This window comes from Pinus tabuliformis, chromosome J (assembly GCF_031772625.1).
Source record: "Pinus tabuliformis cultivar Carrire ecotype Pingquan chromosome J, CPIR1, whole genome shotgun sequence".
Lineage (NCBI taxonomy): Eukaryota > Viridiplantae > Streptophyta > Pinopsida > Pinales > Pinaceae > Pinus > Pinus tabuliformis.
The window spans coordinates 1544467612-1544491753 of NC_142295.1; the positions used below are offsets into that span (position 1 = coordinate 1544467612).

The window sequence follows — 24142 nt, forward strand, 5'->3', positions numbered from 1 at the left end:
AACTGTAAATGTTTTTGTGTATTTGTTGAGTCATTTTCAGTTCTCCTTTGCAAAAAAATAACGTAGTTGTACTGTCGTTTCTTGATTTGAAAGTGTCGCAAGTGTCGTTTTCAGTCGTAGAAGAGAGTCCGATTGCTCTTGATAGTCGATTACCCTGTTGCTATTGTATTTGATCTAGATTTGTAGTTTTTCTAGTATCGAAAGAAAGTATTCATTTCCAAATCGTAAATTGGTGTCATTATCCTCATTTTGATTTTGAATAGAAACTTGTTAGTAATTGTCGCTTGAAAAGTAATTCAGATTTGCGCATTAGCTTTCTTTTTATAATTCACATATTAAGAAAGTCGAAAAAAAATACATGCATGTGCATTTTCATTTAGACTGTTTGATTGGTTTGATTTAGGACAATGCATATAGAGTGTGCTCTTTGCTCTTTGTGAAAGAATATTGTCTCTCTTTCCTTAGTAGCTAGTATTTTCATTGCACAAAGAAAATAAAAGACTGTTTATCATCTTAGATTGCATTTTAGGAATTGTACATCTACATCACGCGGTGAACCTGAAAGGAAAATTTCTTAAGAAAGATCAACTATAAAATAAATTTAATGAATCTAACAACGCTTTGGAACCTAACGCATAACATCTAGAAGTCTAGGCTAGAGACGTATTCTGACATCGTAAAGCCTGGTAACTGTTGTTCTCACTGTTGGTTGGGTGAATTCTCCACTCTGAGATGATAAGTGCCAGTACGGACTTGTGCTCCCACGTACCGTCGAGTATATTTTGGGAGACCACAATAGGCTTAATCCTTTATCCATAGGAAGCCGTGTCTACCGCCCTATCGATCGCAATGCACTGAACACAACATTCGGGAAGATTGATTGCCGTACCGTAAAAAGTATTCTACAGTTTTGTGATTGGTTTGGTAATCCCTCTACCTAGATTTCTAGAGCAGTCCCTTTCGTTCCTTTTCAAACTCCTTAACGGAAAAGTTCCATCTGAGCACTTGTCACTTCAGGCTCATTAAAAATCGAAGGCGACTAGAGTCATCTTTTGTTTTTTCCCAACTCTTTAAAATTGAAAAAACAAGTTGTGTCAAAGCATCTAAAATTTATTTTAAACGGAATAATCATCACCTTTTCCTACGTTGATCTTAGGTTGAGAAAATGGAATCCATCAACCAAGGAATTCCCCTTGGAGGAAATCCTAGTCCCTTCTCCTCTTGGGGATATGTTGGTGCACCCCATATGGCCACATTGTCGCTTCCAGGACTGACAATCGCCTTACCCGTATGGCTCTTCTCAACCTCTTTCGTTTAGAACAACGCAATTCCTGAACAATCAAGCAGCAACTAGACGATTCTAGAGTTACCCACCAACCTTCTACTTCCTCCAATTCTTCCTCTCCTCCTTCCTCTTCGCTTGATGGGGCTGGTAAAGCCAAAAATCAAGTACTTGAGAAGAAGAAGGAAAAGAAGAAGAAAGAGAATAAGAAGAAGGAGCCAAAAGTGAAAGGGGGCAACTAAGCGTCGTCTAGCAAAAATCCACACACTGCACCGATCAGGCCTAAATCGCCATGTGTCATCTGAAAAGGAGACCACTATCATGGAGATTGTCCCTGCATCCCTCGGATCTTAAGGGACTGGTCTCCTTGTTTGCGCAACCCGGTGTGATCAACCTCTGATGATCATGTTGAAAACACACCGTAGACTAGTGAAAGTGAAGCCCCAGGACAAAAGGGAAAATATAGATTTCCTTGTAAACTGTGCGAAGGCGATCATGCCGTCCACCGTTGTCCCTTCTTAGACGAGGCTAAAAGAGTTTTGGAAGATCATCCGGTTTCACCGTTACGACTTCCTCCTGGATATAAAAAACTCTTGCCGAGTCCGTCACTAGTTGAAAATCCGGCTGACCCGCCCAGGTGGTCGACCGAAGTGTCTATAATTGAAGACAAACCATCTGAACCCATACCAGACGAAAGTCAAAAGGTCGAGGCGACATTTGACCCGGTCTTGCCTTTAGAGGTTCCACCTTCAGATGATACAGTCACATAAGAGAATAAGGATGACACCGTCCAAATTCTTTCCGTAAGCACAGACTCCGATGAACATGGGCGCAATTTACCCATTCCTTTACCGCAGGAAGGAAGTTCGTCAGAGTCGTACCCAACCGTCTATTAGGTCCCACCTCCAAGAAACCTAGTTGTTTCCTTCGACTAGAATCAACTAGGCAGACCCCGCTTACCGACTAGTGTACCATTCTGAATTATTGCTCAAATATATAGAATGGTTATGGCTGGTACCATCATAGATGAAGGGGCTTCTGTGAGTATCCTTTCCTTGACTGCTTGGAAAGCGCTTGGTTCGCCATCGCTCTTGCATGAGATGAGAAATCTAACAGGCTTTGACAAAGGAACTAGTCGACCGTTAGGGATCCTTCCCAATGTGCCCATAACATTGAGAGGGAAAACTATTCACATGAACGTAATGGTAGTCCAAGGACCCCTGGACTATAATCTACTCCTTGGACGAGACTATATTTATTGCATGGGAGCCATTGTCTCATCACTCTTTAGAGTAATGTGTTTTCCGCACGAAGGAAGAGTGGTCAAGCTCGTAGACCAGCTTTCATTTCCCGGTTCACACATAGAAAATAGTCATTTACCATCCCTGAATGGTCTTTTCACACAAGGAATGTCTCATCAACCCCCAGTCCATCCACCTGATGAGCGCGAGTGATTCAGGGGACATGACTGAAACCCAGGGGGCATGCACCCTGGTCTGCTTCGGCAGGAAAACTTCGGGTAAAGGATAGGTTTCCGCGAGAGATATATGACTAGTCTGTACTCCCATCCGTGATTGGAAAGGGGGTTAGACTGGAATAAGATTCCCTCGTCAAAGTTATGTGAGTGGAGTCGTCTCCACCACTCGCCTTTGTCTATTTCGGTAGACATCGCCGAAGAAATGTTTTGTTTGCACTGTGAATAGAACAATCTTTGGTAACCTGAAAGAGGTAGACCTTTCCTGATAAAACAAATGTTTTGTCAGTAGAAAAAAAGGTAACCTTGAAACTTTATTTTATACCTGGGGGCATGCAAGCAAAGAGAGACTATTTATTTTTTTAAATTTGTAGGTCCTCTAACCCTTTAAACTCGTAGGATTGGTCATTTCCTAACTTGCATAAAGAAAGGATGTGGGGCAAAACTCTAAAAATTGTCGTTTTCATATATGAGACATTCTTATTATACGACTGGATTAATCGAGTAGTTTTAGCACATAGTTCAAGCTCGTTAAAAAATAAACATAAGTCATGAGCAAATGTTTCTCCCCACGTTTAAGCTCATTAAAAAATGAACTATATCCAGGTAAATGACCATCATGAATGTAGTACTTTAGCCTTTAAAGCCTTGGTCATGTTCTCATCATCACCTCCACTCTGTATTGGCTGATCATTCACCTCCATTTGATTGTTTACCCCTTTTTGAGGAACAGCTGCGAAGAGTGATCCCACTATCCATCCTTGTAACACTGCCGTGATTGGAAAATTCCAAACCTTACCTGGAATCAGCTGCTACCCAATTTTATCACTCGTTCCTCAAAAGACGAGTCTCCTTTAGGCTCTTTTCAATTGACTCGTAAAATATGAAAAGATTGCCGAGCCATTAGCCTCTCCAGCTCGTTAAAGGGACCAGAAGTGCTATCCCTCCTTTTGATTTTAATCTTTTTGGACCCGAGGGATTATTACACAAAAAGATCGAGCGCTTGTTTTGTTTAGCTCGTTAAAAAGTATCGAAAATTCATCCCTTCTGTATTGTTTTATACTTTTTTGGACTTAAGGGATTAGATGATGAAAAAGGAATTTTGGAGTTTCCTTTACGTCCCTTTTCAGACTCTCTAAAATTGAAAAGGATCGAGTTATCTTTTTCGTTAAACTCGTAAAAACCTAATAGCGACAAACTTGTCCATAGCAGACAAGAACGAGTTTCACTCTCGCTAGGATCGTTAAAACATAGCGATGGGTTTGCCCGAAGGGAAAATTATAGAACAATCATATGTTATCCTCCTCAAGCTTGACAAAAATAAAGAGGTACTGGTCAGCAATGACTGGGGAAAAATTGGGAAGAAAACTTGAAGAAACTTTGTTGGTAGCAAGTCGCTCTTGAACATGACACTTTCACTCCGCATCCGAGTCGGGTTGGGTTGTTTCATTCACCGGTCACATCGCCATGGTCCCATCACACCATCCACATTCGGGGTTAATGCTACCAATCCATCACATTAGTGTTGCCGATCTGTTCAAGAGAAGTCATTCAGATAATTCACCTGCGTCTCACCCGCTACAATACATTTATGCTCCGTTCTTTCATGACCGCCACCCTGAAGCTTATATCACCAGATTGTTTTCACCTCCATTAAAATCATTTGCTCCATTCTGTGTCATTGATGTGGGATTAATTAAGGCCCTCCTATGATGGATCGCTTCTTGTCGACATCAGCTCATTATCCGAGAAGTCGATCTAGGAACACCCCGATCAGTACTTTGAAGCTTGCATGCCTCAATGGCAAGTTTCTCACTTCCGGCGACAGGTTTACATCAATGGCCTTCGACTGAAAGATTTTGCGTGGTGTTCGACACCAAGTCCTTTATTAACACCACGTGAATTGTACTGCAGTACCTTGAGGGTCAATATCATTATCGATGATTCCTCTCGCGCCTGTTAACAGCTTACATCATTGGCTGGTAATCAGGCGATGTCTTTCCATGTTCGACTCCAGAACATCTCTCACATGGATAGACTTGTACTTCGAGTGAAGATCGAATGAGATTGAAGACCCCGGATCTAGTTTCATCCATTTGGGCTGCGATATATATTCAGGGAAATAAAGACATCAAATGTACATCATTGCTGCATAGATAATCATCCAATCAAAGGGATGATGGCTCTACCAGAATCATCAGTCTACACTCAGACAATTGTCTGTCCTATGTACATGAAAATGAATTTATGAAGTTGAGCATGGGAATGCCCACCTCAGCTAGATCATGAAAAAATTATGAAGATAATGTATTGTATTGTATCTTATTACAGGTCTCCTCCTAGCTTGAAAGAACTTCGGATCCTCATAATAAATCATTTCACCCAACATCAAAAAAAGATTAATGACCTCATGCTTTAGGGGGCAACTGTTATAGATACTTTTGGGCACTGCAACCCCAAGCATAAAATTTCCATAAACCAAGGGCTCCTAAGTCCCTAAAAGTGTTTTTCTAACCACTAAAGGAACAAGGTCAACCGATTACAGCTTCTCCCAGAAGCTCTCCATGAAAAACTGCTCAGAACGGGTCAAAAAAGGATCATTTCACCTGCTCCATAGGCAAAGTGCATTGCATCTCACCTAAGTACACTCTGTGGGTGCGTTGCATTTCAAAAATCCCTTCTATGGGGTGCAATGGGCGAGAAGTGACAAATGGCAGTGTCAATCCGCGAGGTGGAAAGGCATGGAATCTTCCAGAAACTCTCCTGTGACACTTGCCTCTCTAAATTCGACCAAGGATGAGTAAGAGATCATCAATCTCCAAGTGGAAGCAAGAACTATCAGAGGGAAGGCACTAATCAAATCACAAGCTGACTCATCCCCCTTACAGATATCTATCTATGGATCCCTCATCCCAGAGATCCAGAGGCTGGAATTTTGCATCTTGTAAGGAATTGTTGTTGGTTTCTTGAGACAACATCATTGTGTTGGTTGATCTAAGATTTGTATGAGGTGAAGAAGGGCTTACTTGCTGAGAGGATGATGCTGGGTCAGAACAACTGGTTGTAACTCCCTTGGCTCTTTCTTGATTATCAATAAAAGCTATTCAAGTTTTCCTCCATACTCTTGTGTCATTTATGTTTTATGCATTTGTATGGTCAATTTACATCTGATCCTAGATTGTTTAGGATTATAGATCCATGTTATTGTATAGTGTTATGCTACTTTGATTCTACAGGTACTCTGTGAAGCTGGGCGTACCAGGAAGCAAGTAGCAAAGGACTATCAAGAGAGAGAGGAATCGAACTAGGAGTCAAGTGCAAGACAGAGGTTGGTCTCCTTTGTTCTTCTCTCATCTATATTTCATAAAGGAAAAATGAAAGTAGCTTTACTTTGTTTGTTTCTAAGGTAGCTACCACACCTTAGTGGGATAAGAAGTTCTATATAGACACTTTTCCCTATAACAAATATGAATGATTCGAGCATAGGGTAGGAGTCTAAGTGTATTGGGTCATAGTAGTAGGAAGAGGCTCTGCGACTGAGTGCACATAGGCCTAGTAGAGTCCACAACTAAGTGCACGAACCCCTGCAGCTGAGTGCATACGTTGTCGAGTCTGTAATCTGGATCGAAGAATAATAAAGAGAAGTTGATTCCTATTTCTGTGTATCTGATGCACATTGCTTTCTTTACGTTTATAGTATTTTATTTATCACGCGCACTAATATGATTGCTGAATATGCTATAATCATTAGTATTACATAAAAAAGTTAAGTAATTGGATAATAATAGATTAAATAGCAAGGGAATTGGATATTATATGGGTTGCGCCTCAAGTAGGGCTACGCGGATGTAGCCTCGCAGGTTGCCAAGGGATAGCAAGTGTGCGTAGCAATGTGTGTGAAGGGTCAAACTGTGGACCTCCAGAAGCTCATCAGACATCCTCAGCGTGTGGAAGCCTGGTTCTAGCACCCCTCCCATACTACTTCGGGTGAGACCTCAGTCCACGGTCTGCGTACTGTTTCCAAATGGCCAGTAGTACCGAGATTTGCTTGGCTAAATCACCTCTGAACCTGGGTCATGCCCATACAATCCAACACAAAGTTTCCCATTATGGGATGGAAATATATTGTTTGAAAGCCACTTCCCATTCACATGTATCATAATGTCATTTTGGAATCCAATTTTCAACCACATTTTCTCAAGATATTCCTTGGAGTTATGCTCCCTATTTACAAGCAGCTTTATAATCAAGACAACCCCAAGTTTTCCCAAGAAGCTAAAGTTGATATCCTTCGAGTGGCTAGATGGTTCGGGGAGGAAAATTTTACACATATCAAAGTTTTTGGCAGCATCACTTCCCCCCACATCCTCCCATACTGTGTTCCAGATAAATTGATGGCTAGGGAGATAGCCTACTAGACAACTAGTGATGGCGGAATGAGCCATACACTGAAAGAGTCAAAGAAGGCCATTTGGCTTGCATTCCCTATACAGTGTGGAGCATTTGCACTACATGACCTGGGACACGTGTTCAAAGAAGCATAGAACATGCTATCTCTGCAATTACCCAAATTCCCTAGATGGAAGTATGACTTGTTTGGCACAGTCAAGAATTTCACCACTATGGTGAAAATAAAAGTATTCACTAATGAGGAGGATCCTTTTGATGATATATTTTTGTTGAAAAACACCTTTGCAGAGGTGAAACATATGGCACAACTACTTTTTGACCAAGAATATCTGGAAAATTTTTACAATTACAGAGAAAGGAGGCTGCCAAGTTTCCCATTGGACCAATTGTTAATTAAACCAATAAGGTATTGTACTCCCAGTATGACTATAGAAGGTGACTCCAAAGAAAACTCCAAATCTGATTCTAGAGCAGAGACTCAAGAAAAATCTATCGAGGAATCATGACAGTCATCACAGAATAGCAAAAGCAAGAGCATCGAGGATACATCCCAATATACACAAAAGATAGCTAAAGAAGCTTCAACTAGCAAGAAAGTTGAAATCCCTACTACCTCTGCACAACCAATAAAACCCATGGTAATTGACTTAGAGGAAGAGTGGGATAAGTTTAATATAATTCTCAATATAGAGGAATAGGTGCCAGAGCTACAAATGCTACAACATAAGACAGCTCTGGAAATTACAGTGAAAGAAACTGTAAATGAACCAGAAGTAGAGCATATCCCTGTTACCCCCACCTCCGAGATAATTATGAAGATTAAAGAAATTCCCCCTATGGATGTATTCTATAGCCCATAGCATAATTCCGTTGTGAAAAGGCAAAGAAAGAAAAGAAAATTGGACTCTATATCTGCTACTACCCCTGAAAATGAATTAATGGATGTTCTATGGAAGGACTCGCCTGTCGATCCATCCACCAACTTAAGTAGACTCTCACAGTTTGTAGGCACCTACGCTACAACGAACATAGAGAAACCAAAAAAATTCCAAATGTTTCTTATAGAAAAGGAAAATAAAATAACATCGCTTGAGCAACAACTACAACAAGTCAAATCTGACCAGTACGCAAAGATACAATTGGCCAAGCTTGAACAGGAATTTGAACAGATGCAAATAGAACATCAAATCATCTTAGCCAAGAAGGAAGCATAGGTGAAGGAAATAACTGATCTTCATAAATATGATCAAAAGATGGATCAATTTATTACCGAAGCACTTGGACTTAATTCCCAGTTGACGCATCAGAAAGAATTATTGTGCCAGAAGATTTCACACTGGAAATATTATTGCAAAACAAGTGATAAATTGACGAGTTAAGTTGTAGAAATGCAATTTTAATATGATGGGATATTTAAAAATGTCTCTGATCACATCACCTGGAAAAATACAGAGGAGGGGAGAAAGGATGACCTGCCCAATCTAGAAGAATCACATAAGGAAATTATGTTTGCAAGCTAGGATTGTTGGCTTAAAGAAGCAGAAAAGGAAACAAAGTGCATGACGATAGTAGCAAACATTATCATAGAAAATATCAATGATAATTTTCATGGTGCCAATGTAGTTGCAGAGTCCATTCAAGGGTTCCTTCCAAATGCGAAACAACTCAAACAACAATTGAAACAGGCAGCGGAGGAAAAAGTAGAAGTGATAAAGAAAACAACCATGTTAGACTGGGAGGTATATTGGCAACATTTGGTCAAGCCTCATAGCCAATGGATGAGCCTACGATGCCTAACCACTTCTGCTGTGGAAATGTCGCCAGCACTAACCGATGCCATATTCGATGGACAGTTGAAAGCTGAAGTCGGCCGGCCTACACAACTGAAGCCTATGGTGGATATCTGCCATCTGAAGGATTGAATGCAACATAGTTAGTCATCCTGTTTACTTTAATTTTGATTTTAATTTTGCATAAATTGAGGCAAGTCGTTTAAACCTCCTCAACTATTTTTGTAATAATCTATTTTTAGTTTTATAGTTTTAGTATTTAAATCCCTCTCATGCATATAGAGAGGGGTCTAGAATTTTATCAGAAACTCTCTTCAAAACATGCACTTCTGTCCCATTGAGGAAGTTCTGGTGAAATAGATGGAACATGATTTATTTTATCTAACTTAGCATATTCTACTGAAATTGCACTTTTGTAATCTTAGATGATGTTGAATGGATTTAAGATAGATCAATATTGCTGAAACACATGAGCAGGACGTATTATAAATGGTACTTTTATCTCGTAATCCTTCGTACTTGTGTATTAAGCAATCATTTCTTTCCGAATTATTTATGTATGAAAGTTTGAATTTCAATTTTCATTATTACACTTCTGTATGATGATGATCTTTATTTATGTTGAATATATGAATAACTCTTTATGCGATATATTTCTCACAATCGTTTCGACTAACTTTTTATATGAAATGATTATTGTTAAAACGGATTCACTTCTAAGCGTAATTGAATGATCTTTATTACAAATTGCTTTTAGAAATTATTGTAGATCGCATAGATCAATTTTATCCCAGGTATATGGTGATTAGATAGCTTCTAGAAATTAGAAGTTAAATGCATTTCTTATTGATTAGTTTAGACTAGATTACCGTTAGCTTAAACATTACTCTAAAACATCACACATCACTCCATTTAGCATAAGCATTAAACAGATTGGTAAATTGGTCCCATTATCCCCAGTCGGAGCCACTACTCCAAACAGAAAAGGAGCTGCCAATCAAGGTCCAGACCGGGTGGTTTTCCCCCATGTTGAGGCAACAATTTTCGAGGCCTCAACATGTTCTTGTTGGACTGTTTCCCATATGAGACATTGAATTCTACAATAATTAACCCCTATTCAACTCAGAGACAAGTAAGTTTAGCTCATCCCCTTAGGATTGACAAAAGCTAGAAATTTAAATAGTTACGTAGATTATAAAAGGTAAGCTTGTGTCCAAGGACCTAGAATGTAGACTGTAAAATAGGTTTTGGACGTAGTATGTCAGTGTGTGATAGCATCTCTACTGCAAAAGTGGAAAAAAAAAAGGAAAAAAAAGAGGAAAGGCTATGCATCAAAGTCAACAAATGGAAGGTCTCTCCTATGGACTCAATGTTGGTAAAAGGCTATAGCAATATAGATGCAAAATTATAATAGTACAAGGACAAATTCATATTAGTATATCTTTGGTTAAATATTTATTTGTCTAGATAAAACATTTATGAATATGAATGAATTATTTGATAACAATTTGTTTAACTATTTACATTCATTTATATTTAAAATTCATGCCAACAGATTTTTTTTCTCATTTTTTTATAGCCTTTGAATCTCTTTATGCAATTCTATGCAATACCTTAATCTACTATAAAAATTTTGGAGATTGAGAATCTCAATAATAGGTATATATATATATATATATATATATATATATATATATATATATATATATATATATATATATATATATTTGTATATATATATACACACTGAAACCATGAAATGGCAAGGTCAATGTTTAGGCCCCACTATGGTGGTCTTAACATAATCATAATAATTTTCTTTGTTGGTGTGTAGGTCTTAGTGGATTCTTTTCCGATTTTGAGATAGGTCAACCAATCAATTGTTATAGTGGAAATAATGGACCCATGTTTTTTTAGGAATTAGATATATGTCTAAAAAAAAATCTCATATATATATATATATATATATATATATATATATATATATATAATCTCCACATAGATCTATATAAGTGTGCATTGTTTAATTTTCAACAAATGCTTGTAGTATATACATAACACAATTGAAAATTATGAAGGTGTAAAAATGGATGTGTTTGGGTTTACACAAACCAAACCAGGAACTTTTTCAATCTGAACCTAAAATCAAAGTTTCCACCTTGTCCACCATGTCGCTGGAAAAAGGTGATCCCACCAAATGTTTTTGAATTTAGAACCACTTGTACATTAAAATAAAATGCATTTGTTTCAATAATGTGCATGTTCTTTAATAATGCAAACATGTTAATATAATGAACATGTTAGAAATACTAAGGAGGGGGGTGAATCAAAATTTCAGTCAATTGTTATATTATGTCAGTTCATATTTTTATCACAAGTAAAACCAGAACATAAGAAATGAAACAAAAAAATAATCTGGTTGATGAATATAATGAGGACTCCAATACTCCTTTTATAGAAATCAAACTCCAACTTGTACAAAAAAATCTCTGACCTTTTCAAGGCTCCAACCTTGAACAAATCCAAGCACCAACTTCATCAAACTGAGGACTCTAATCCTCTCAACAAATATAAGCTCCAACTTGGTCAAAATGAGGACTCCAATCCTCTCAAAAATTCATTGTTGGGCATGGAATCCCCCCCACAGCATGTTTTGGGGCTCCGAGCCCAAGGTTTGAGTACTATTGTTGTAAAGACTCTGCGAATTGCAAGTGCGAAGTGCAAATTGTATGATAGAGTCATAGGGTTGTCTACCCTAAGCTCTGAATGTAGTGTCAACCTACCTGTGGACGATGGGATTATATAAATAGAGAAAAGTTCTAAGTTGTAAAGTATCAAAGAAGCAAGTAGCCAAAGAATGGAGTCTACAAGATAGCGAGCATAGAGTAAAGGTCTAAGTGCTTTGGGTCGTAGTAGTAGGAAGAGGCTCTATAGCTGAGTGCGCGGAGGCCTAGTATAGTCTGCAACTGAGTGCATAGGGTGGAGTCGAGTTTGTAACGAAGGAAGAAGAATAATAAAGAGAAGTTTGATTCCAAATCTTGTGTATCTTTTCTTGTGCTATTTCTTGTTTAATTATATTGTTTTCTGTATCACACGCACTTATATGAATACTAAACACTGTTAAATATAACTAGACAGATATAGATAAGCTAAGTGATTGAGTAACATAGGGTTAATAGTAAAGAATTGGGTAATAACACGGATCGAGCCCCGAGTAGGGCTGCGTGAAGGCAGCATTGTAGTGTTGGGCATGGAATACCCCCACAACATGTTTTGGGGCTTAAAGCCCAAGTTTCAGTCAAAGGTTTTGTAAAACTCCGTGAATTGCAGGCACGGAGCGCAAAGTATAGGTTAATTCATAGGGTTGTCTGCCCTAAAGTACTATAATATAACGTAAAGTCATGTCGGCATACCCATGGTCCACGGACCGTGGGATCGTATAAATAAAGCGACGCTCTAAGTTGTAAAGATAGCTAGTGAAGAAGAGAGAAGAATATGAATGATTCGAGCATAGGGTAGGAGTCTAAGTGTATTCAGTCATAGTAGTAGGAAGAGGCTCTGCAGCTGAGTGCACAAAGGCCTAGTAGAGTTCGCAGCTGAGTGCGTGGACCCTTGCAGCTGAGTACGCAGGGCGGTGTCGAGTCTATAATCTGGATCGAGGAATAATAAAGAGAAGTTGATTCCTATTTATGTGTATATGTTGTGCATTGCTTTCTTTATGTTTATACTATTTTATTTATTGTGCGCACTGATATGATTGTTGAATATGTTGTAATAATCATTAGTCTTACATAAACAAGTTAAGTAATCGGATAATAATAGATTGAATAGCGAGGGACTTGGGTATTATATGGGTTTCGCATTGAGTAGGGCTACGCGGAAGCAGCCTTGCAGGTTGTAAAGGGATAGCAAGTGTGTGTAGAGACATGTGTGAAGGGTCAAACCGTGGTCCTCCAGAAGCTCATCAGACATCCCCACGGTGCAAAAACCTGGTTCTAGCACCCTCCCATACTACTTCGGGTGAGACCTCAGTCCGCGCTCCATAGACTATTACTGAAAGGGCCAGTAGTACCGGGAGTTGCTTGGCTAAATCACCTGTGAACCTAGGTCAGGCCCATACAAGCCAATAAATGGTTCCATCGCTGGGACCGGGATCTGCATAAGGGATGTTTGATGTTGTGCCACTGGAATCAAACAAATAAAGAAATTGAAGAGTGGTTGGAAAAGAAGATTCACGAGTTCGTGGCACAGGAAAATAGAAATCCATGAGTATCTAAGGAACAGTGGTTAGAGCGCTACTTATATATGGAAATCCACAAAATTTTCTTTGCATCCTTTCCTTCTGAACTATATGAGTGGATTGCAAAGTTAGCAGACAGCTAGGGAAAGTGTATTCTTGACAAACCAATAGTGTGGACTCCAAAATTAGTGTGTAGACTAGAAGCATCAGGAGATAAGATAACACAAGCTATGGACCATCGACTCGACTGAATAATAAGATGATTTATCACTGATTTTGTGATAGACATGACCACCAGCTATAGTGAGGTGGAGTGACATTTTCTCAAGGGACCGTGAGGTATGTATATTAAATCTTTGAACACTTAGAATAAGATGCTATTGTGTGAAAAGCGGGTTATGCGAATAAATTAATGTTTGGGACTATGCGGAATGGGAAGATCTACAGAAGTAGAAGTAGTGAAGAGGTGGAAAACAATCCCTTAATTCCACCTTCACGGGAAAGCGAGGAAGAGCTCACGAAAGTTTCTCCGAGAAGCACGGTCAGTTTCATAAGGCGGCATATTCTGCATTTACCACCTCCACCCACACCGCCACCCATCTCACCCTCCTCACCTCCATCTCCACCAAAACCACCTCTGCCACCACCACAGTTATGTATGGTGAGTGCGATCAAACTACCGGTATTCAGAGGAGTGGGAAATGAAGATCTAGACCAATTCTGGTTTGTGGTAAGAGCCGTATGGGAAGCACAAGGCGTCGTGGATGACAATATTAAAAAGGCTACACTGGTAAGCACACTGCAAGATCATGCATTAACATGGTATATAAAGCATTCTAATGACCACCCAAACGTAGGAATCATAGAGATCCAGGCTGCACTGAATAGGGAATTTAGCAGGCCAAAATCAGAAACACAATCAATCATTAGGTTTAAGGAGATCACTATGCTCCCGGGTGAGACCCCCTGGGATCTGGACCAAAGGTTGAAGAGTATGATTCCCGAAGCCAATATGATGTTGACAGATGGACAACATCGCACATGGTTTATGGCCTCACTTATGCCACACTTAGGGACAACACTATCACAGCAAAATCTCTCTACCTAGGCCGAAACATTGGAGATGGCAATGAGATTACATGAGACCCCTATACAATACCCTAGGTTCGGATTCCAAAAAATCTGCGCGCAACTACAGAATTTGTGTCTAGAAATGCAAAGTTTGAAATAGGATAGGACACCTCGCTCGGAGGTGCGCGAGGAAGTATGGTGCATAAAATGCAAAGGCCAAGGGCACGACAAAGACCACTATCTAGTGTTCGCAAACTACTTGGTAGGAGTAGGGTCGATGCCGTTAAGACTGAAGGCACAGACAAGGCCAAGCGCGACTTCTACACTATGGTGCATGATCTGTCAGATAGGTGGAAAACACACCATGGATAATTGTCATCTGTTGCAAAATATATGCAGACACCCTAACAATTGTTTTGTAATCTCTGTAGGTCAGTAGGTGATGATCAACACACCTACCAAAGCTACGAACTAATGATGGATCAGACTCCTGCCTATAGGGTGCAGATTGAAACATGAGCCCTTGACCCAAATGCAAGGATGGTGTGTAAAGGATTTTAGGGGCACAGTCGAGGTCGAGGCGAAATGGGACCAGGAAGGGGTCGCAAACAGCTAATTTGTTACAATTGCAGAGGGCCAGGGCACTATGCCTGCGATTGTACAAACCCGACAAGGACATCATGTTGGTATTGTACTCAGTTTGATCATGAGGCAGAATACTGCCCTTGGATGATAGAAAGGATGCAGAAAAGGGGGTACTCCAGCCCCTCCAACTCAGAATTTACAGATGATGAAATCTGAGCCACGCAAAGAAGACCCGAATATAAACATGATGCTCAGGAGCGGTATGAACATGGTAAATTATAAAGGGAAGAAACCAGAAGAAAGTGCGTGGGTTCGAAAGGCTCCTATAAAGGAACCCAAATTTGATTTAAAATGCACGAAGGAGACATTCATGGAAGCTAAGAAGAGCTTCACGGATGTCTCAACTTCAAGTAGTAAGGATCAAATAGATCCAGGGATGGATCCTTCAATGCTCACTACCTTTCTGGAGACATGCATCCAACTGCTACATGACAACAAGGCAGTCAAAGGACTACAAGAACTTATCACTAGGTGTGCGGGCTCAGGAGAACTACGTGTGGTTCGGAAACTTGGAAAGCATGCATTGCACACAGGAAGGGGAATGAGGTTGATTGCGCAAATTGGCGAGTATGAAATGGATCAAGTAATCCTAGATCTCGGTTCAGACACAAATGTACTACCAAAGAAAACATGGGAATGAATAGGCATACTCGCGTTACAATGTTCCACTATTCAGTTATGAATGGCAAACCAATAGAACATTTTTACCATGGGAAGATTTCAAGGGGTAACAGTTGATATTGAAGGTGCAAGCACGCAGGCGGATTATGAAGTGATAGAGATTGTCAATGATCGTAACCCCTATCCTGCACTACTAGGAATAGGCTGGGCCACTGACATGAACGGAGTCATAAATCTAAAGAAGTGCAAAATGATATTTGAGAAAAATTCACTACGCTTGGTAGTACCGCTAGATCCAGCCGAAGGAGCATGATACACTGAACCAGTGCACGACGATGATAGTGATGATGATCTTGATTGTATTTACAAGATAACTATGCGAGAAAAGGATTGGGTGAAGCTGACTGTAGATGGAAGAATTTCGTGGGAGTGCAAAAGCTCTTGCACTTCAAATTCAGATGAAGAAGTAGAGAAATGGCAGAATCAGCTGCACAAAGTAACAATGCTGAACTACAACATGATGATCAGATCATTGTATTGCATGAAAATAGAGGCAAGGAAGATGCCAGAATACGATGGATTGTAAGTGGTGGATGAATTCCTAAGCAAATTTGAAAGCACAGTGCTAGAACATCAATGATTTGATGCGTTGAAGTGGGCACTGAGTGCCACACTTGCACGATGCTGGGTTATGTATCAAGGGAATTTCGAAGATTGATACAGATGCAAAAGGATGATGTGCCTATGTTTTGGAAAACCCCAGCTCCCGATGACAGCCAATCAACAAGGACAAAACAACTTGTGTGCCCACCTTTCCTGATGGGTACAGACATATGGTGTACAGTCCACACAAGTGCACACCACCCCCAGAATATAGAATCAGAACAAATCGCAGCAGTAGGAAAGGCGATGCGTGCTACCAATCCTCCATGACGAAGCCTTTGATAGGGTGTGTGGAGTGCTGAACAAGGTTCACCAGGTGAAACAAATTGATTGGGACATGCACGTGCCAACGGTTCAATCCTATAGGACCATGTGAAAAACTGTGAATGCGAGGATGATTCCAAATGTGCATAATAGAGTAGAGACCATAATTTTTGAAGAGAATACAAAAAGGAATCCATGCTTAATGGCTCCCACAGTTGTGACAGTGCACGATGACCAGGAGGAAGAAATCACACATCTACATGAGGTCAAACATATAAGGATTCAGGAAGCCATATGGCGAGGGAACCTTAGACTTTGCGAACTCGAAGAGGACTGGGTACGATTTTGGAAGAAAAGCAGTTTTATGGATGATGAAATCAAGAGGCTGGAAAACAAGATCACACAATCATGTCTCGTCGATAAACCAAGGATGACAAAACAAGATACAGATGATCATACCACTGCATTAGAAGATTGTCACTGAGATTTTATGACTCTACTTCCATGGCTATGACCGCACCTCACCAAACATAGTAACTAGGGGAGCGCATTACATACAGTAGAATGCGCAGTGGTGGCAGTCGCACAGGCAATTGAGGAGTTTTCACTGAATATACTGGGAGGTGAGTTGAAGTCTCACACGGGTGGTGCGACCACCTAAATAATTCTAGGGAGCATAGTCTCAGCACTCTAGATAGTTGAAAGAGAGCACGAGACTATAAAATATTATTTTTAGGAGCTGTGCGATGAGGGAGGTTCACACAAAATAAGTAGGTCAAAATAGTCGTGCCCACAGACAGGGGGCTACGCTACCGCGCAGGTAGGCTGGGAAGTCACCATTGGTGTCATTATTCATGACAAGATGTCCAATTTTAAGGAAAATGGGAGAGGCAAATAGGAATTTAAGACATGAATTAAGGATAAGATTTGGGGCAATCTTCCACCAAGAAAGAATTGATGGCTTAGAATTGGGGGGAACGGTCAAATTTGAATTCAGAAGGCGCTATAAAACTCCAGGGGCTAACCACGAGACAACACTCGTTCACTTGAGATTTGAGCAGTTGATTAGAGCACAGAGTGTTGAGCGCTGAGCAAGATGTGAGCCTCAAAGTTCGCAAACGACCATAGATAGCTCAAACAGGATGATGACTACCTGAAGAGGTTTGGGCTCTGTAGAAGGAACCACCGACGAGGCCGCGCAGAATCCCACAGTACATGATGTTCCCGAAGACACTAGGGTTGTGCCAGAAATCGTGGAATCGCCTTGGATGCTGAGGCCCAAGAAGGATAAGCAGGCTGTGGGACCAGTTTGCATGTCCCCAAGGAATCCGTGTTAGAAAATTATACATTACGGAGCAATGGAACACATAAAATATTGCAGAAATATAAACACAGAAAACACATAAAACAAGAGAGACACAGATATACGTGGTTCACCCAATTTGGGCTACGTCCACCCCGAACAGCTAGTCCTTCCTTTCTATTATCCAGCAAAATGAAGAGACACAACCTACAACAAATCCGTTGTAATATCCTCTATTTTCTCTTACAGTCTCACCTCTTTGTTTCTCGCTCAGAGAATACACATCTATATCACGGCCTCAAATACAATGCCCTGATACAATGAGAGGGGTTGCCTTCTAGGGAAAAAACCCTAAACTAAACGTAAGTTCTACAGTCAGATCATCCGCCTAATGAACGACCCAGATTGACTAGAAATTACTATACTTTTACAAGGAAAATTTACATCTATTTTTGGCTTCAGGGGGCTGCCCCCAAACCCCCGCTGGCCCCCGAACCCCCCAGCTGGGGGAAATTAGCCCCCCCAGACCCCCACGGGGGGGCAAGTCCCCCCCACATGGAGGGGTGTAAAAACTTCCTGGGGTATACATCCGACTGAAACAAAAGACCTCTGAACAATCATGCTCCACACACAACAATCTCCCACTTGGAGAATAATTGTAGCAACTCCACCGCTGCTTCATTTCCTGGACAATGACTCCTCTTTGGACCTGGCTATTTCTCATCTTCATCATCATCCCTAAATACCTATTGAAACTAAGCATGTTCTCAGTTTCTCCCTGGTTACAACTTTGGTTAGCATGTCTGCAGGATTCTGGCTAGTGTGTATCTTTTCCAGCTTCAACTCTCCATCTTCCAACACTGATCGTATGAAATGGTACTTGAGCTGTATGTGTTTAGTCCTAGAATGAAATGCTAAGTTCTTTGCAAGATGAATGGCACTTTGGCTATCACTGTATAATGTGCCCATATCATGCTCCTTACCTAATTCACCCATAAACCTTTGTAACCAAATCATTTCTTTACTAGCCTCTGTAGTAGCAACATACTCTGCTTCTGTTGTTGAAAGCGCAACAACACTTTGGATTTTTGAAACCCAACTGACATCCATTCCACCAACAGTAAATACATATCCTGTAGTGCTCCTCCTGTTATCTTTGTCACCTGCCATATCTACATCAACATATCCCTGTATAGAAATGTTTGAACCACCAAAGCATAATGCGTGGTACCTTTCAAATATTTGAGAATCCATTTCACTGCCATCCAATGTTCCTTTCCTGGATTTTTCATGTACCTGCTTAAAACTCCCACTGCATGTGCAATATCAGTCCTTGTGCAGACCATTACATACATTAAGCTTCCAACTACTAATGCATATGGAACTTTAGACATATAATCCATGTCTTCTTGGGTTTTTGGGCACATTTCCTTACTAAGTTTGAAATGGCTAGCAAAAGGTGTACCAACTAGTTTTTCATTGTGCATATTAAATCTTTTCAACACCTTTTGTATGTACTCATTCTGAGACAATGTTAATTTGTGATTTTTCCTGTCTCTAGTGATTCTCATACCAAGGATTTGTTTTGTAGCTCCCAAATCCTTCATTGCAAATGAATTTTCCAATTTTATTTTGACCACATTTATTTCCTGCATGTTAGACCCTGCAACAAGCATGTCATCTACATATAATAACAATATAATATAGCTGCCATCATTTTGCTTTTTCAAATAAACACAATGATCAAAGCGACATCTAGTATAACCTTGTTTAGACATAAACTTGTCAAATTTTAGATACCACTGCCTTGGAGCCTATTTTAAGCCATACAAGCTCTTCTTCAACCTGCACACTAGTTTCTCCTTCCCTTTCACCTCATGTCCTTGTGGCTGCTACATATATATCTCTTCCTCCAAATCCCCATGGAGAAAGGTTGTCTTTACATCTAACTGCTCAAGATGCAAATCTTCAGCTGCTACTAGACTTGAAATAGTTTTGATTGAAGTCATTTTAACAACAGGAGAAAATATTTCATCAAAATCAATACCTTTCTTCTGTGCAAACCCCTTCGCCACAAGTCTAGCTTTGTACCTCTGTTTTCCTCCATCTTCTTCCTTCAGCCTGTAAACCCATTTATTCTTCAATGTAGTTTTTCTTGCAGGCAACCTGACTAAGTCCCAAGTCTGGTTATGCATTAAGGAGTCCATCTCTTCTTCCATGGCTACCTCCCACTTCTTCTTGCTTTCAACCTGCATTGCTTCTTCATAACATTTTGGTTCACCATAATCAGTCAAAAATAAATATAATAATGAAGGAGAGTATCGTTCAGGAGGTCTACTTATCCTGGTAGATCTTCTAACACCATTTTCAGGTGTTTGGGGTGCCTGTTGCTGTTGTGGTGGTTGCTGTTGTTGTGGTTGTTGATTATTATTATTTTCAGGCACCTTTACTTTTTCAGTGATTTCGTCAAGGACTGCATATTCCTTGTTTTCTTTTTCTTGCTTCTTTTCCTGCAACTAATTCTTATACAAGACCTTTTCATTGAATATTACATCTCTACTCCTAATGATTGTGTGATTTTCGTAATCATATAAGCGATAACCAAAATCATTAACACCATATCCAATAAAGGTACATTTCTTTGAATTTGCCTCAAGCTTTATTCTATTTTCTTTATCAATATGGACAAAGGCCTCACAACCAAAAGGCTTTAGAAAGGAGTAGTTTACCTTTTTACCTATCCATGCTTCCTTTGGAACACCACCATCCAAGGAACTTGAAGGCCCTCTATTTATTATATAAATAGTAGTATCTACAACATCTGCCCAAAACTGTAAAGGCAATCCTACATGCAATCTCATGCACCTTGCACGCTCCATGATTGTTTTGTTCATCCTTTCTGACACACCATTTTCTTGTGGTGTTCTTGGAACTGTCTTCTCTCTGCGAATTCCATGCTCTGAATAGTACCTATCAAACTCTTTGCTGCAATATTCACCTCCATTGTCTGATCTAAGACACTTCAATTTCTTTCCTGTCTCAATCTCAACCAAAGCTTTCCATTTCTTGAAAGTATCAAATACATCTGATTTATTATTAATACAATAAATCCAAGTTTTTCTAGTTGCATCATCAATAAATGTAACATAATAATGAGAGCCATCGAGAGATGATACCTGAGTAGGTCCCCATACATCTGTATGCACAAGCTCTAATTTTTTGCTCTTCTTTTCTTTCCCAACTCTGAGAAATCTGACTCTCTTCTGTTTTCCATAAACACAATTCTCACAGAAGTCCAAATCAACATTCTTCAAACCCGGCAACAAATTCCTTGAGTGAGGCATCTTCATCCCCTTTTCACTCATGTGTCTGAGCCTATGATGCCATAATTTTGCATCTGCTCCTTTGGAAGTTAAAGCATTAACAGAGTTAGAAATACCATTGCATAAATACAATGTACCAACATTTTTGCCTTTTGCTATTACCAGGGCTCCTTTGGTGACCTTCCAAGCTTTATCTGTCAAAGTTGTCACACAACCTTCACCACCTAACTGCCCTGTTGAAATCAGATTTTTCTTTAGATCTGGAACATGCCTTACCTCCTTTGGTAGCCATTGGTTTCCATTCTGCTATTTTACAAGAACCTTACCCATTCCAACAATTTTATGGGTTCACCATCACCCAAATGAACTTGTCCAAAATCTCCTTGAACATAGTCATGAAACTATTTCTTATCAGGTGTGGCATGGAATGAGGCCCTTGAATCTCTCACCTAGGAATCAGTAATACTTTTGAAAGAAAGAATCAAAGCGTCTTGTAACACGTCACCTGTCACATTTGCTTCACGATTGTTTTCTTGTTGTGCATCTCCTTCTTTTCCCTTCCGAGATCTACAGTCTTTCTTTAGGTGTCCTTTCTTTTCGCATTTCCACCACACTATCCCTGATCTGGACTTGGATCTACCTTTCCTTGATTTACTGTGATATCCTGAGCTCTTTCGTTTTTCCATTTTTCTTCCCCTAGACTCTGCACTCAAAGCATTACCCGATGTCTCACTGGAGCTTTTCTGTCGCATTTCCTCACTAAGGATAGCACTGAAAACATAATCAAACTTTAAAGTACTAGATCCAAAGACAGAGTTACTAATGGCCATTACTAAACCATTCCAACTTTCTAGAAATGAGCAGAAGAATAACAAAGATCTAACTTCATCTTCAAAGTTTACCCCTACAGAACTTAATTGACTTGTAACATTATTAAAATCATTTAAATGATCTGCAATAGATCCACCTTCCGACATCTTCATATTAAATAACCGTTTCATAAGAAATACCTTGTTTGAGGCCGAGGGTTTTTCATATAGTTTCGACAACACCTAAATCAAACCCTCTGTCGTTGTTTCCTTCGAAATGTTGAAGGCGATTGACACAGCGAGGCACAACCGTATTGTTCCAAGTGCCTTTCTATCGAGAAGGTTCCATTCTTCATCTGTCATAGCCATCGGCTTCTTTGTTTTTCCGCTTAATGGTAAGTAAAGATATTACAAATAATCTTCCATCTGCATCTTCCATAGCGAGAAGTTTTGGTCGTTAAATTTCTCGACCCTAAACTTACCATCTTTTGCCATTGCTCCCACTCGAATGAGGAACACTTCTTTCCTGTGAGTTTATTAGCCAAATGGACCTTCAGCTCTCAGACCAGTTGTTGGAAAGTTATATATTATGGAGCAATGGAACACATAAAATATTGCAAAAATATAAACACAGAAAATGCATAAAACAAGAGAGACACAGATATACATGGTTCACCTAGTTTGGGCTACGTCCACCCGGAACAACCAGTCCTTCCTTTCTATTATCTAGCAAAATGAAGAGACACAACCTACATCAAATCTACTGAAATATCCTCTGTTTTCTCTCACAGTCTCACCTCTCTGTTTCTCGCTCAGAGAATACACATCTATATCACAGCCTCAAATACAATGCCCTCATACAAAGAGAGGAGTTTCCTTCTAGGGAAAAAAACCCTAAACTAAACATAAGTTCTACCATCAGATCATTTGCCTAATGAACAGCCTAGATTGACTAGAAATTACTATACTTTTACAAGGAAAACTTACATCTATTTTTGGCTTTGGGGGCGCTACCCCCGAACCCCCGCCGGGGGACCACTGGCCCCCAGACCCCCCAACTGGGGGGGATCGGCCCTCGCGAAGCCCCCAACGTCGAGGGGTGTACAAAATTCCTGGAGTATACATCTGACTGAAATAAAAGACCTCTGAACAATCATGCTCCACACACAACAATCCGTAGTTCGGTAAACTTTCAATGGAAGAAAAGGGCAAGGCTGTCACCATTGAGACAGATGATGAGGAGGAGGACCTACAGGCTCTCGTCGATGAGATAGAGGTAGAAGAAGACATGGAATAGGTCATCCAGCCGATGTGCTTTGCAGCAAAATTTCCCAAGTATGTCCCTTCGTGGAAAGGGAAAAATAAGATACCCAAGGACCTGGATGCCACTAAGCGCGTACTCCAGACCCCGCTCCTCCCCGATGGAATTCTATTTGAAGGCTCACACCTGGGGTGTGTACCCATAATGAAGTTCGAAGATTGGGACCTCATGGACAGTGAAAAGTTCCCACACTTAGAGATGGAGAGCCTCATGAAGCAGAGCACGAAGGGGTCAGTCACAACACTAGAGCTGCGAAAATGACTGTGCGGTGTGGAGAAGGATGGATTACTACATCTGCTGTGGATTCCACACTTTCACCATGCATCTATCACTATTTTCGTCATCACGTAGTTGCTTTGCCTAGTGCATGATGGGTTATTATGGCTGGAGGAGGCTATTCCCATCACAACGGATCTCATCCATAGGATTTCTCGGCTACCCTGTAAGGGAAAGGACCCCGTGACAATAGTAGGAAAAAGTGGATATTTGGTGCATAGAGGCCATGAAGAAAAAATACAAACTAGAGAAGCAAAAGAGGGGTTACACAATTAGAAACATTAAAGATAAAGGGGTGTAAATATCCACCCAACTCGTGGCCGGGAAGGTAATGAGAAAATGATGTGGAGATGAGGTACCAGTGCTGGTAGTTGCGCTGGAAAAACAATGCGCAGAGGGGGTCCAATTTAACTGGGCCGAGTTCCTCTACGAAGAGTTCCTAACTAACTGCAAGGAAGCCCAGTAGCAGGGCAAGACCTTCCACTACGCATGGTTGCTCTTGTCTATTTTACTGGTAACAAGGGAACTGCCTGAGGATAGTCAATTCCATAGTATTGAACAGGACTTACGAGAGGCCACAAAGTACGTGTTGTGCTAGGCCACCAAGGACATAAAGTAGATTCATGAAACAAATATCTTCTGGGTGCTCA

At 40.3% G+C, this 24142-nt stretch overlaps 1 pseudogene; it reads left to right on the plus strand.

The window, feature by feature from the left end:
- Positions 1-24142, plus strand: part of LOC149233394 (3-phosphoinositide-dependent protein kinase 2 pseudogene) — a 50632-nt pseudogene that overhangs the window by 26086 nt on the left and 404 nt on the right.